The 16,130-nt window shown below is 36.1% G+C and overlaps 1 pseudogene; it reads right to left on the bottom strand.

Annotated features, from left to right (window-relative positions):
* LOC149990900 (E3 ubiquitin-protein ligase RNF168 pseudogene) overlaps positions 1-15,598 on the bottom strand; it is a 58,825-nt pseudogene extending 43,227 nt beyond the window's left edge.
* Positions 15,599-16,130: the final 532 nt, after the last annotated feature.

Below are 16,130 nucleotides of genomic sequence, written 5' to 3'. Positions count from 1 at the left end.
TTATACTACATTTTGATATTAGGTGGCATGATTCCTCCAACTTTGTTCTTCTTTCTCAAGATCACCGCTGCTATGTGAGGCCCTTTGTGGTTCCATATATATTTTTGAAATATTTTTTCTAGGTCTGTGAAATACATTATTGGTAGCTTTATAGGCATTGAGTTAAAGTTATAGATTGCTTTGGGTAGTATGGACATTTTAATTATGTTAATTCTTCCTACCCATGAACATTGTATGTGCTTCCATTTATTTGTATCTCCTTTGATTTCTTTCTTCAGTGTCTTAATATTTTCCAAGCACAGGCCTTTTAAATCCTTGGTTAGATTTATTTCTAGGTATTTTATTTTTTGAAGCAATTGTGAATGTGACTGTTTTCTTAATTTTCCTTTCTGAGAGTTCATTATTGGCATATAAATATTCAACTGATTTCTGGATATTAATTTTGTATCCTGCTAATTTGTTGAATTTCTTTACCAGTTCTAGTAATTTCTTGGTGGAATCTTCAGGGTTCTTTACGTACACTACCATGACATCTGCAAATAAAGACAATTTTACTGCTTCTTTTCTAATTTGGATGCCATTTATTTATTTATTTATTTATTTATTTATTTATTTATTTATGTCTGATTGCTATGGCTATGATTTTCAGTACTATGTGGAATAAGAAAGGTGAAAGAGGGCATCACTGTCTTTTTCTCAATCTTAAGGAAAACACTCATAGTTTTTCCTGTTGAGTGTTATGCTGGCAGTGGGTTTGCAATATATGGTCTTCATTATCTTCAGGTATGTTCCTTCTATTCCCACTTTGCTAAGAATTTTTATCATCAATGGGTGCTGGATTTTATCAAATGCTTTTTCTGCATCTGTGTTATGATCATGTGGTTTTATCCTTCATTTTGTTTCTGTGTTGTATCACATTTATTGACTTGTGAATGTTGTACCATCCCTTCATTACCAGAATAAATCTCACTTGATCATGGTGTATGCTCTTTTTAATCTACTGCTGTATTCAGTTTGATAATATTTTGTTGAGGATTTTAGCATTTATGTTTATCAGGGGTATTGGCCTATAATTTTCATTTTTTGTAGTGTCTTTTTGTGGTTTTGGAATTAGACTAATGCTGGCCTCATAAAGTGAGTTCGGGAGTCTTCCCTCCCCTTGAATTTTTTGAAATAGTTTGAGGAAGAGATGTGTTTGTTCTTCTCAGAATGTTTAGTAAAATTCCCCTGTGAATCCATCTGGTCCAAGGCTTTTGTCTGTTGGGGATTTTTTTAAGTTATTGCTTCAATTTCACCAGATGTAATCTGTCTATTCAGATTCTCTGATTCTTCCTGATTTACTTTTACAAGACTTTATGTTTCTAGGAATGTATCCATTTCATCCAGGTTGTCCAATTTGTTGGCACATAGTAGTTCAAAATATTTTCTTATAATCCTTTGTATTTCTTTGTTGTCAGTTTTTATTTCTTGTCTTTATTTTCTGATTTTATTTATCTGGGTTCTCTTTTTTTCTTGATGAGTCTGGGTTCTCTTTTTTTCTTGATGAGTCTGGATAAAGGTTTGTCAATCTTTTTTTATCTTTTCAAAGAGCCAGCTCTTGGATTCATTGATCTTTTGTATAATTTTTTGAGGCTCTATTTCATTTATTTCCACTCTGATCTCTATTCTTTCTTTCTTTCTACTCATTTAGGGCTTTGTTTGTTGTTCTTATTCAAGTTCCTTTAAGTGTAAAGTTAGATTGTTTACTTGAGTTTTCCCTTGTTTCTTGAGATAGGCCTGTAATGCTATGAATTTCCCTCTTAAGATTGCTTTCCCAATGTCCCACAGATTTCGGGTTGTGGTGTCCTCATTTTCATTTGTTTCAAGGTATCTTTTGATTTCTTCCTTGTTCTCATTGACCCATTCATTGTTTAATACCATGTTACATAGCTTCCATGTCTTTGCATGGTTTTCGCTGTTCTTGTGACTGATTTCTAGTTTCATAGCATTGTGGTCAGAGAAGATGCTTGATATCATTTCAATCTTCTTAAATTGATTGAGACTTGTTTTGTGTCCAAACATGTGGCCTACCCCAGAAAACATTCTGTGTCCACTTGAAAAGTATGTATGTTCTGCTGCTTTGGAGTGAAATGTTCTGTAGATATCATTAAATACATCTGATCTAGTGTGTTGTTTAAGGCTGCTGTCTCTTTATTGATTTTCTGTCTGAAAGATCTATTCATTTAAGTCAATGGGATGTTAAAATCCTCTATTATGGCTGTATTTCTGTCTACCTCTCCCTTTTCCCACCACATTTCACTTTACACATTTAGGTGCTTCTATGTTGAGTGCATAAATGTTTACTAGGTTATATTCTCTTGTTGGATTGTTCACTTTATTATTATGTAGTGTTCTTCATTGTCTCTTACTGTAGTCTTGGTTTTAAAGTCTAGTTATTCAGATATAAGTATTACTATACCAGCTTATTTCCTTTTCCTTTGCATGAAACATATTTTTCCATCCCTTTACTTTTAGTTTGTGTGTATTTTTTTGTCTGAGGTGGGTCTCAGATAGATACATATTTATTGCCATTTTATTTTACAACTATTTTCCTTTATTTCTTTTTCTTTTTCTTAAGGCAAGCCCTTTAACATTTGTTGCAGTAGTGGTTTGGTGTTAACAAACTCCTTTAGCTCTTTCTTGTCTGGGAGGCTCCTTATTTCTTCTTCATTTTTAAATGATAGCATTGCTATGTTAAGTAGCCTTGGTTTCAGGTCCTTGGTTGCAGGTCCTTGCTTTTCATCTCCTTAAATATTTCATACCAATCCCTTCTGGCCTGAAAAGTTTCTGTTGAGAAATCAGATGACAGTCTAATGTGAGCTCCCTTGTAAATAACTAACTGCTTTTCTCCTATGGCTCTTAAGACTCTCCTAGTCTTTAAGCTTTGGTATTTTAATTGTGATGTGTCTTGGTGTAGGCCTCTTTGGATCCATTTGTTTGGGACTCCCTGGCTTCCTGGACTTCTGTGTGTGTGTGTTTTTTTCTTCATCAAATTAGGAAAGTTTTCAGTAATTATTTCTTCAAATAGGTTCTTGATCCCTTGATCATTCTCTTCTCCTTCTGGTATTTCCATGATGTGGATGTTGTTACATTTCTTGTTATCCCAAAGTTTTCTTAAGCTCCCCTCACTTTTTAAAAATTAGTTTTTCTTTTTTGCTGCTCTGTTAGTGTGTTTTTCTCTATGTTGTCTTCCAAATTGCTGATTAAGTCCTCTGCTTCATTCAACCTACTGTTTATTCCTTCTAGTGTATTTCAGACTGTGTTTTTATGGTTTCTATGTATTTTTTCATGCTGTTGAGTATCCTTATAATCATTAATCTAAACTCTATATGTGATAAATTGCTTTCCTCTATTTCATTCAGTTCTCCTTCTGGAAAATTCTCTTGTTTTTTCATTTGAGGCTTATTTCTCTCTACCCACTTTGGCTGCCTCTTTGCATTTGTTTCTATGTATCAGTTATTCGGTAGATCCCCAAAGACTCTAGTGCAGAAGTATGTCAGATACTGTCTATGGCTGGCCTTGGGCAACCTGTTTGGAGTTACAAAATGACCCACAGCTTGTAGTTTTTCCTGCTGGGCCTGTGTATGTGCAGAAAGAATCAAGCTATGCACCAAGGACAGCTTTCCCCAGCATTAGGCACAGGGGAGGGTCAGCTAAAATCTCAGAACTCCCATACAAACACGTAATTTGACTCTAGTTGTACTCTCTGCAGCCAGGTTTTCCTCCACTGGGTGGGGTAAGAGGGATTCCTGCAGGTGCAGCTATTGTTTCTCCTCAGGCTGATGTCACTTAGAAGGAAGTATTTTGCCCAAGAAAGATGGCTTCTGCAGTATGGGGTATGACTCAACACAGAGATCCTGGCAGCTGATCCTTCAAATTTCTTCCCAGAGCCACTAACCCCAGACTATCCTTAAGTGGCTCAGGTCCACTCTGCCCTCCCTCTGCCAAAGCCCAGGGTAAGTGGCTGCAAACAAACTTTTGTGCACTTGCCCTTTAAGAGGCTCTCTGCGTCTCTAACCATCTCTCTCTGGTGGACAGAAACCCTGCTTCCTTTCACAGCCAGATGCTACTTGGGTTCCTTTCCCAGTTTTTTTGTTTTAGGATGAGGAGCCCAGCTTGGGGATTAGACCCCATACTTCTCAAGGGAACTTCCACCCCCAGCTGCTGAACTATCCTTCTGGAACTTCAGTTGCTGCTCTTGGGTGCCCAGACAGCCCTCTCATGCCTGTACACTCCCTACTTGTCTCGATGTGGTGATGTGGGTTCTTCTGTAAGTCCTTGGTTATAAGGCTTTTCTCCAGCTAGTGTTCAGTTAGTTATTCAAGATGATTTTTCTTTAATTTAGTTGTAATTTGAATTTGGTCCTGGAAGGAGGTTAGTGTAGCTTCTACTTATTTTTCCACAATCTTGGGTTTCTTAATCTTATTTCTTAACTTGTAACACATTATCATTATTGGTCAGAGAAGGCCCTCTCATTTATTTTTCCTTTTTAAACTTCATACTTCATTTCTTTTCCCCTCCATCTCATTAGCAACTAGCTTAATATGTTAAATATATATATGCATATTTGACTGTTTTACAAAACATGTATTATTTTTTGTGTTTTTTAATTTATATAAATGGTACTCTTATCTCATTATATCTTTTATTTTTTATTTTAACCAAGTACTGTTCTTTTAAGATTCATCCATGTTGTTATATATACATCTAACACATTCTTATAACTGCTGCATAATATTCCGTGAGGTACATTCACCACATTTATCCAATGATGGATTTAGGTTGCCTCCTATTCCTCTCCACAATTTGCTTCAATAAGCATTTTATAACTATTTTGGGATATATACCTAGGAAAGGAATTATCAGCTTTCTCTCTAGAAGGGCTACATAATTACATTCCTACCAGCAGTACATGATGAGGCATGTCTTAGCTAATGTTCCCCAAAAGAATGAGATAAGGATTTATGTGCAGGTAGTTTTATGTGGAAGGTGATCTCAGAAAGCAGGAACAAGCTACTGGGGAGACCAAGACAGAGAAGGAAGGAAAGCTAATAATGTGTCCATTAATGAAGTCATTTCTGATGGGGGAGAAGTTAAATCAATCTTGCTAGGAACAACTGAAAGCACACAGAATAATCCCAGGGAATAGTTGACAATAAGACCAAAGGCAAAAGCATTTTTCAGTTTATGATGTCCACTAGCAGTGTTAGCCTACTTTTCTCTGCCCCATTACTTCTGTGCTATGCAAGCGTCCTTGCTCCCTGCACTTATGATCTGTACCTGCCCTTGGGATTAGTGAGCTTCTGTAGCTGTTTAAACATTGGAAGAACTCCAGCGTAGGAAGTATAGATGATTGTGCATGAGGTGAGGTGCAAGTCCTCGCAGAGCTGTACAGCAAGACTAAAATCAGAAGTGAGGCAGAAAAGCGTGAGTAAAGGTACCACAGCATCTGGTATAGTTCCCATGGCCCCATTTCCTTACCAATAAATAAATTATCCAGTTACCTAATTTTTTCTAGTCTGTTATATTGGAAGTGATTTCTCATCATTATTTTAATTTGTACTTCTCTCATTACTAATGAATATGAACATCTCTTCAAACACTTGCTAGCTTTTGAGGTTTCCATTTCTGTTAACTGCTTGTTTTTATCCATTGACCATTTTCCTATTGAGATTTTTGTATATTTGTCTTATTAATTTATAGAGACTAATCATTTGTGTAGTTTTAAACACTGAAAATATTTACTTCTTTCTGTCACTATCCCTTATCTTTATCTATTGCGTCTTTATCATTTTTACTGTTATTCTATTACAGTTGTCCCAATTTTTCTCTTTGCCCTCCTCTGCCCATCCCACCTCCCACTCCCACAGTCAGTTCCCACCCTGTTGTCCATGTCCATGTGTCATTCACACATATTCTTTGACTAGTCCCTTCCCCCTCTTTCACCATTATCCCCTTCCCCCCTCCCCTGTAGCCATTGTCAATCTGTTCTATGTTTCCATGACTGTGGTTCTATTTTGTTCATTAGTTTATTTTGTTCGCTAGATACCTCTTATAGGTGAGATCATATAGTATTTGTCTTTCACTGACTGGCTTATTTCACTTGGCATAATATTGTGTCTTTTAAATATAAATCCTGAATTTATATTAGTTGTGGTTTCTTTTGCTTTATGAATTATATCTTATCTTCTGATGATAGCCATTCTAACAGGTGTGAGATATATCTCACTGTGGTTTTGATTTGCATTTCCATATGATGTTGAGCACATTTCCATGTACTTGTTGGCTGTTTGTATGTCTTCTTTGGAAAAATGTTTATTCATGTCTTCTGTTTATTTTCTTTTTTCCCCTTCTGTTTATTTTCATTGATTTATTTGCTATTGAGTTATATGAGTTTTAAAAAATATATTTTAGATATCAACATCTTATAAAATATATGATTTGCAAATAATTTCTCTCATTCTGCAGACTGACTTGTCATTTTGCAGATTGTTTCTTTTGTTGTGCAGAATCTTTTTAATTTTGTATAGTCTGACATTGATTTTCGCTTATGTTTTCTATACTTTTGGTGTCATTTTCAAAAAAGCATTACCAAGACCAATGTCAAAGATTTTATACCCTAAGTTTTCTTCTAGGAATTATATGGGGTCAGGTCTATGTCCAAGTCTGCAATCTATTTTGAGTTAATTTTTGTGAGTGGTATAAAATGGGGTCTGATTTCATTCTTCTGCATGTAGTCATCCAGTTTCTCAAGCACTGTTTGTTGAAGAGACTATCCTTTCCCCATTGAGTATTCTTGGCTCCCTTGTCAATTATTAGCTGACTATATATGTGGGGGTTAATTTCTAGGTTTTCTATTCATTTTCATTGCTTTATAAGTCTATTTTTATATCAGAATCATGTTGTTTTGATCACTGTAGCTTTTTAGTATAATTTGAAATCAGGAAGTGTGATGCCTTCAGTTTTGTTCTTCCTCTTCAGGATTACTTTGGCTATTCAGGGTCTTTCATGGTTCCACACAAATTTTAGGATTTTTTCTATTTCTATGAAAAATGCCATTAGAATTTTGATAGGGATTGCATTGAATTTATAGATGGGTTGGGATAGTATAGACATTTCAACATTGTCAATTCTTCCAAGCCATGACTACATGATAGCTTTCTATTTGTTTCTGTCTTCTTCAATTTCTTAAAGTTTTGTAATTTTCAGTGTGCATATATTTTTTTTTTACTGCCTTGGTTAAAGCTATTCCTAAGTTTTTTATTATTTTTTATGCTGTTGAGATATTTAGTTGAACTACTCCACAGTATTGCTGCCTCAGCATCCATTTTGTGTGGCCTGCAGGGGGTCCCTCATGAGAGCACATACCCTGGACAACAGCCTGAAGAGTCACAAGTAAATGTAAATCATTGATACGACTCCCCCAGTGGTCCTTGTGATAGACAGTCTTCCACACTTTCATGGCCTTCCCCTTGTTTGTCTCTTAGAAAAGACCTCCACAAAGTACACATACATTGTTGGGTGCTTGATATTTTTGTATTCCTAGTCCTTTGTTCTAGGTTGTAATCATGTTAATTAGAAACTGTTTGATCATTTTTTTATCTTGCTTTTAAGATTTGTTAGGTGGGACCCAAGCAGTTTAAAGTCTATGGATAATTATTTTCCATTAATGAGGTGATACTCTCCTGTTTCTTCTACCCAAAGCTTTTTAAATATTTAGATTTTTTACAATATTTAGAAGGTGAAAATAGTCACTATTCCTGGGCCTATGTGAATGCTGGGAATTCTTACCTCTAATACTTTGGTCGTTGTTTCCAAGGCCATGGTAGTTTCCTCACAGGCATGCACCAATTATCAGCTGAACACCTGAGTGCAGCACTCTCTTCTCCAGTACACTGTTCTTTAAATTTTAAGTGCTTTGAGCTATTTAGATCCTCAGCTCTTTATCCTCATCTCAGGTAACCCACTAGGCTCTGCCTGGGATCTCTTTCCCTATGGTCTAGAGCAGTGGTTCTCAACCTGTGGATCATGACCCCTTTGGGCAACGGTTCTCAACCTGTGGGTCGCGACCCATTTGGGGGTCGAACAACCCTTTCACAGGGGTCGCTTAAGACCATCGGAAAACACATATAATTACATATTGTTTTTGTGCTTAATCACTATGCTTAGTTATGTTTGGGGGTCACCACAAGATGAGGAACTATATTAAAGGGTCGCGGCATGAGGAAGTTTGAGAACCACTGCTCTACAGAAACTCAGCACAATACGCTGAGAGAACAATAAGATTCACATTGTTTGTTTACACTTTCTTGGGGATCACTTTATTTTATTGACAGATATCTAGTGTCTTGAAAACCATTATTTCATTTATCTTGTTCTTTTACTCTTTTTTGTGATGGCAGGAAAAATCTGGTCCGTTTACTCTGTTTTCTTGGAAAGCAAATGTCCTGTGCATAGTTTAAAAGATATCAGCAATGGGAAAATCTTTGGCATCTCAGAATGTAAAAACTCATTCAATAGTTTGACTGAAGAGACAGAATTCGATTCCAGAGGCAATAGCCTATGTATCACTGAATACCCCCTTTACTGTTTTGTAAATAGACCTCATATAATTTACAGACATGCCTAATGCAACTTCAATAAAGACCAAGTTTTAAACTTCAGGGGTTTTCAAAGCAAGAAACATTCCAGAAAATGTTTGCTGCTCTTTACCATCTGTTTTTTCAAACAGTGTCATCCATTGACAAGGTGGGAGAGTTTCCAGATTTTTCTCTTGACATCTGGTCACATAATTTAGGTATAAAAATGGAATTCAAAATTCAGAATTTAGCCTATTATCTAAGTCATTTTACCTTCAGTCTCTCTGCCCTCCTAGACCTAAATAAATCTAGAAAAAATGTGTGAAATATTCATAAACACAAAGCAGTATTTGAGAGTCTTTCACCAAAATAGCTGAAATAGCTGCCTTGTAATTCCTACTAGAAGCTTTTTCCTCAATGTGTAGTACTTTTCCAGATGGTTTGGGTATATAAAAAATAGCTCATGAAGAAGGGAAAAAATACATAAGGAGAAATACTACATGTTTAGTGCTGAAGGAATGTTGATTAAAGGGTCTCCTGGGGATACTAAAAATTGGCACAAGATAGTGAAGTCGAATTTCATGTTTGGTGATTATAATTTTGTCCTTAACCAAATTTGTTTAAATTAGTTTAGAAATAAAGAACATTCCAAATAGTGGCAATGGCATTAATAAAGGCACAGTGGCAGGAGGGAGCAAGTTGTATTAGTAAGAGTGATTTGACTGAAGAGATAGGTTATGTTTTGAGGAATGAGAAATAAATTCATGGAGAACGTATGAATAGAAGGATAAATCTATGGAGAATTTTACACACTAGGCTAAGGACTTAAGGATGTATAAACTTTAATTTCCAGAAGTAAAGTGAAGTAGGAAGCCTTACCAACTCTTTCTTTCTCTCTCTGAAAGCAACCCAGAAATCAGGTTTAAAAATAAAACAAAACAGCTTTCTGATTTGGAACAAGATGGCCTAGACTCATCTCTCTCAGCTCCTCTCTACTAAGTACAAGTAAAAAGACTGAAAATAAGAAAATAGTCGTAAGAGAAGAAAACCTTGAAGGGTAAAAAGGGGAAAGCAGGCTGCCTAGGAGGCCCAAGGACTTAAAGAAAAAGAGTGACCTAGTATCTTCTGACCACCCATTAGGGGCAAAAGCAAAACAGGCCCAAAGTTCCTTGACTTTCCAAGGGATAGAAAGCATACCAAGGCTCAGTGTCTTGATAGAGGTAGCCCTGCTAGCAGACACTTTATATAAAGGAAATTTGCTCATTGTGATGAGTTGGGTCTATTTCTTCATCAGTTTTCCATGTCTTTCAATTTTCCTTTCTGGTACTTTTTGTCATGTAGAATTTTTTATGTAATTTTTATTTAAAAAATATACATAATAGTCCGTTTTTATTTTTAATATTTTAATTTTCATATTTTCAAGCTCGGCACAGTTTTACTACTCCCTGAGAAATTAAATACTTTCCTATCCTTTCCACAAAAATGAAAGGAAAAATTAGGAATGAATTCTGATCACTGACACAAAATAATAGTTTTTAACAAAAAGTCATATAGGACTATTAGAAAGACTATTGGAGAAATTAAAATTTATCTTTAAACCTCTTTCACTGAGTTGTACACTTGAAACCTGTATGGTTTTGTGAACCAATGTCACCCCAATACATTCAATAAAAACTAGAGAGGGTTTTAAAAAGGACTAAGGGCCCTGGCTGCTGTGGCTCAGTGGATTAAGCGTCGGCCTGCGAGCCAAGTGTCGCTGGTTCGATTCCCAGTCAGGGCACATGACTAGGTTGCACGTCAGGTCCCCAGTTGGGGGCACGAGTGAGAGGCAACCACACAGTGATATTTCTCTCCCTCTCTTTCTCCTTTCCCCTCCCCCTAAAAATAAACAAACAAATAAATAAATAACCTATATTATTAAAAAAAAAATAAAAAGGACTAAGATTTTTTTGTTATTCTATTAAAATATGTCACACGCATTCCAAAATGATCAGTGCTAAAATGCATAACAGTTTAGTTTCTAACATTTTAACTTAAAAAAACCAACCAGTTTAAATAAAGCAACCTAAGAAAAACATTTCAAAAATGAACATAAAATTTAGATAAATTCTTCAAATTAAGAGAACTTTTAAAAAAGTAGTCATTATGATTTTAGTTCTAAACAATTAAATTTGTATTTTTACATATTATTGCCCATGCTCATTACTGAACAATGAGCCACAGAAAATGCCATACAACTGACCAGTTAGTTATTCCACATTTTACAATACACTTACCAACACTAAAAAAAAACCATCAACTTTTAAAAAATGTACACATAAACCAGGACAATCTGATAATATAATATTTGTGCCTAAAAAAGTGAAAATCACAAGACACAACAAGAGGGAATTTTAAAAAGACCAACTGTGAAATAAGTAAATAAAATGTATCTTAAAACCAATTTTAGTAAGGAAGACTATTTTCCCCTTTTTGGTTATGGTCTATTCCAGGAAGATTTAATTACATAACTTGTAATTAGAGACATTCTGACAATGTCTACCCTAAAGTGTAAAGTGAAATTGCTCTTTGAAAAATATCGTTTTGATGAAAAGATAGATTTTAGTCTATTTTAGATAAATTTGGTTAGTTTCTGACTATACTTCATTTCAGTGCAGTCATTACTCAGAACAATCACTTTTTTGAGAAAGGGCAAATAAAATTTTAAATTAGCATCAAAATTCTATCCATAATTATCTAATCAATATTGAAACAGATGACATCAAGCACACAAAGATTAACAGAATTTCAGTTGCAAAGTTTGGAGAAAAAATATCAGTAATGTATAAAAATTTTGACGAATTTAAGCTAAAATTAGCCTTAGGACATTTTATTACATGTTTTACCTTAAAAGGATAGATAACTAAATATCAGCAGAAATATTGTTAAAATTGTTGTTTGTTTGCTTAAAGTTGTTCATCTTAATAAGACAAAGATTAATAGTCTCTAAGTTAAATTTTACAAAATGAAATCACTGCCTTCTAATTTAACTTTGAGGCATAATATAGGGCAAAACCCAAGTATCATACTTTCTATTTCTGTCCATAAACACAAATAAAGCTGATATTAATACAAATGATAATATAAGAAAATAAACAAATGGTTACTTATGCCTTAGATTCCACCACATAGGATATTGTTACATAACTCTCTTACAATAAATTCCTATTTTTTCCTGAAATAGCAGATTAATAGAAGTGTGAATTTCCAAAGTTTTGGGTAATTTAGTAACTAATTTTGATTTTGGCACCAGATACTACAGTGTCAAAAGTTGTAAAACCCAAATGTTTTCTGTGCCATTTAGCAAAGAAAGAATGAGGGAGAATGCTCTTCCAAACTGTACCTGCTACCCCATCCTGGACCCAGTTTCTGATCACCAGCTCAGTTCCAACGTTTCCAAATTATCAATCTGCCCCATTCATCCTCACCCCAACTCTTAACTGCTTTTGCCTCAAGAATTTCGTTTCCTTTCTGTCAATTGGTACTAATTTTCCAGAAAACTGATTTTTCGGATTTCATGTTGATCTTAACCGCTTTAAATTTTAAAAATGCTATAATAATTAAAATAATTAAAAGGTGGTAACTACATTCTTTTAGTGTTATGCAAGATGCATTTCAAGTGCTCTACAAATACATGGGGAAATAGCAAGAAAACTTTAATTTTAAACCTGGATTTCTTTGCTACTTGGCATAGTATAATCTTGCTTTGATTGCTACAGAAAAAAAATCGAGGAAAAGCCATAAAACATGCATATTTTGGGAAAAAAGAGAGAGCTTCACAATCCAGCTTTACTAGATTATAAAACACTCTTTTTACCCATGCATTGCTTTGTTTATCTCTGAGATACCTGTAACGAATGAGCTATAAGAAATGAATACTTTTAAATACATTGCAGTAATTAATCTCTAGTAGAATTTGGCATCTTTCTTCCATTAACATTAACTGGATATTACAACTGGATCTTAAAAGGAGGCTACCAATTTTAATTGTTTGAGTCTCTCTTAGTTTTTTTTTTTTTCTCTCTTAGTTTTTGAATGCTTTCTATCAGTTTGTCTTTTCAGTTGCTATCGTTGGAATTCTTTTTTTTAAAGTATATTTTATTGATTATATTGTTACAATAGTTCTAATTTTTTCCCCATTACTCCCCTCCACCCAGCACCCCCCTCCCCCAGGAACCCCCCCAAATCAGTGCCCATGGTTCGTACATACAAGCTCTCCCGCTTCACCCTTTCATATATTCTTCTTCATTTTTTAAATAAATAAACGATTAATTATATATTTTAACAATAAAAAATAATCCCTCCCTCTCAGATATTAAGACCTTTTATAATCTTATAAAGGACAATGGGCGAAGGTCTCAAGTTCCTCTAGCTGCTTCAAGCTGGACATGGCCGTCGTCCTACCTACCCTTGGGTCCAGACATCCCTAATAAGAGTAGGGGTATGGAGGGGAGGGTTGCCTTCCCACATGGGGAAGGATAGTGCAGACTCCAGGTCAGTTGGCTGTCCCCGGACAACGGCGTGCTTGGTTTAACAGGCTGGCATCCTTGTTGTATTCTGGGGGCAACAGATTTGGCAAAAGGGTTAAAAGACATTCAATCCATAACCACTAGATAAAGAAGGCAGGGATTAATTTTTCAATGTTCCACATTAGGGAAAAAAAAAAGGGCTTCTTTGGAGGAAGGTGTGCCAGGCACATCTCACCTGTCCAAAACCCTTTTGCCCATTATAGTTAGTTTGGGCTGAGGGAAATATTTTAGGTTTCTCCCCTCTTAGGCCTCTGGGCCCTTTCTGTCCAAGCCATTAGGATAGAAAAGAGAAACCAGTTTTAAAGTAAAGCCCACAGATCACCCCATTCTTCACCAATCCAGCCACATAGTTCAGCCAAACCGTTGAGTCTCAGGAGGCAGCGCTGCAGACAGGATTAAGTGAGGCCTATAAGTACAGATAATCACTCAGGTAATGAGATCATAAGCTTATGCCCTCTGGTTCAATTTTGCTCATTTGTTTGTGTTGTTCATTAGTTTCCTGTAATAGGTGACAGCATAAGTTATTTTTCTTCCATTGCCTGGCTTATTTCGCTAAGCATAATTCTCTCTAGTTCCATCCATGTTGTTGCAAATGGTAGAAGTTCCTTCTTTCTTTCTGCTACATAGTACTCCATTGTGTAAATGTACTACAGTTTTTGGATCCACTCATCTACAGATGGGTACTTAGGTTGTTTCCAGTACTTGGCTATTGTAAATAGTGCTGCTATGAACATAGGGGTGCATAGGTTCTTTTGAATTAGGGTTTTAGGATTTTTCAGGTATAGTCCTAGCAGTGGAATCACTGGTTCAAAAGGCAGTTCCATTTTTAGTTTTTTGAGGAAATTCCAAACTGTTTTCCACAGTGGCTGCACCAGTCTTCATTCCCACCAGCAATGCACCAGGGTTCCCGTTTCTCCGCATCCTCTCCAACACAAGTTGTTTGTTGATTTGTTGATGATGGCCATTCTGACTGGTGTGAGGTGGGAAGCTGAGGATGTAGCAGGTGACAGATATTCATCTGGGGATCCTTATTGCTGGGTTGGCTTCATTTCTTCTTTATCTACCTCTTTCTGAAGCTTCAATGTTAATAACCTATCTTGTTCTTCTTGGTTTTGTCTCTCAAAAAGTAGATGTTTTAAATCTAATGGCTTTTGAGGGGTGGTGACTTCTGTTTCCTGTTGGTCTGAGGAAGTTTTGGGGAACATTATCTACTTTTTTGCAGAAAAGCATGGATCCCTGACTCTTTTTTAAAAATGCCTGTTTTTTTCTTTTGGAAATATCTTTTTTTACTGATCAGTACATAACACTCTGACTCTTCATTTTCTGTCTCAACTGTGTTATCTCCAGTTATTTGTGCCATATCCAATACAGTGTATTCATTCTCTGTTTTGCCACAAGGCTTGACTTCAGCTTCTCTAGAGTATGAAACTCTTGCTTTGGGTTGTTTATGAATTGTGACACATACTTCTCTATCAAATTTGTTTGGTCTCATTTTGACTTTTCTTTTAAGGCATAATCCTATACCACTGGCACATAACTGAGGCATAGGCAATAGATTGAAGACTTTGCACCTTGTTTTGAATTTCAAGGCATATTTGAGAAGCAAGTGTTGGCATATCTCTCTCAAATTTTGTGCATTGCCTTTCAGGGCTTTTTATATCATTACTGTCAGTTTCTTTAGACACAGAGTTTTTCTTGCCTTCTTGCACAACTTGTGATAGTGATACTGGCCCAAACTGAGATTTGGATGACAAATGCTCTTGAATAACTCCAATATATGTTTGTTTGTTCTTACTTTTCTGGAACCTGGTTGTAATGGGAGAAGCCAAGTCACTTTCCTCACAGAAATTATTAATATGAAAACTTAGCTTTCTAGGCTAGTTCTTCATCAGTTTCCAGTTGTTCTTCTATCCCCTTTCTCTTTATTTTTGCCTGTCTTTCCCTCTCTTTTTCCTCCTCTGCCAAGAATTTCTGTATGTATTCTGCACTGACTTTGCTTTCTTCTTCCTCATTGACCTGTTGCACTGCCTCCATCTTCCTCATCTCCTCTTCATATTCTTTTCTCAATCCTCCAGATTCACTTAACAGATGAACCGGCTGAAAATCATCATTACTGTCTTCTGATTCTTGGCAAGAGCCACTAAGCTTACATTCTTTTGGATAGTGTTTTTGAATTTTCTCCTACAATTCCATACTGACAAGAGAATTTCTTTGAGTATGGTACTGGGTCCACGAAGATATCCAGAAGCGAGAGAAGGGACAGCATAAATTTGACTTTTCTATAATGGATTGGAAGCATTTCTTACAGAGCGTGCGATCACATGGCAGTGTTACAGGCTTGATCAGGATTTCCAAACAGATTCTGCACTGATATTTGGACAAGGGAGGAATGGTCTCTCCAGGTACAGCCATCTTAATGATAATAAGGTACAGTCAACATTGACACCCGGAAGGGAAAAAATAGTATTTCCAGCCCAACTATGGAGAAAGACAATGAACAGTTTTATATTTAAATGTTATGTCCAGTAGTATATCAGAATTCAGAGACTGGGATCATCAAGCATGTCTTGAAGCAAAATAGGTTCTGAAAGCCAGGTAAATAGTACTACCCTGGAAGGCAGTGTATGTGTCCACATTTAGGACAAATGTTGGGTAAGAAAATAAATGAACTTTTCTGTTGGCAGACCTTGGCTGCTTCTCTGAGGCATTAACATAACAGTTTTGGCAGGACGAATGGCGATGGTGGCTTGTTTTGGCTCTCTGGCGTGGGGGCACATCCTTCTGAGGAGCACCACCTTAGGGGCATGCTCTAGGAAGAAGACTGCTTCCTCCCTGGCCCCGCTGAAGAGGGACTTTTTTACTGTTGCTGTGGCTGCAGCACACAATCCCTGGGGCTGCTTTCCAGCGTCTCATGAGGATTACTGGCACTCTGGGCCCACCTCTC

This window comes from Furipterus horrens, unplaced genomic scaffold (assembly GCF_987537825.1).
Source record: "Furipterus horrens unplaced genomic scaffold, mFurHor1.1.pri manual_scaffold_17, whole genome shotgun sequence".
NCBI classification, from domain to species: Eukaryota; Metazoa; Chordata; class Mammalia; order Chiroptera; family Furipteridae; genus Furipterus; species Furipterus horrens.
Note: the sequence above shows the minus strand (reverse complement) of the source record. Positions and strands in the feature narration are given on the sequence as shown.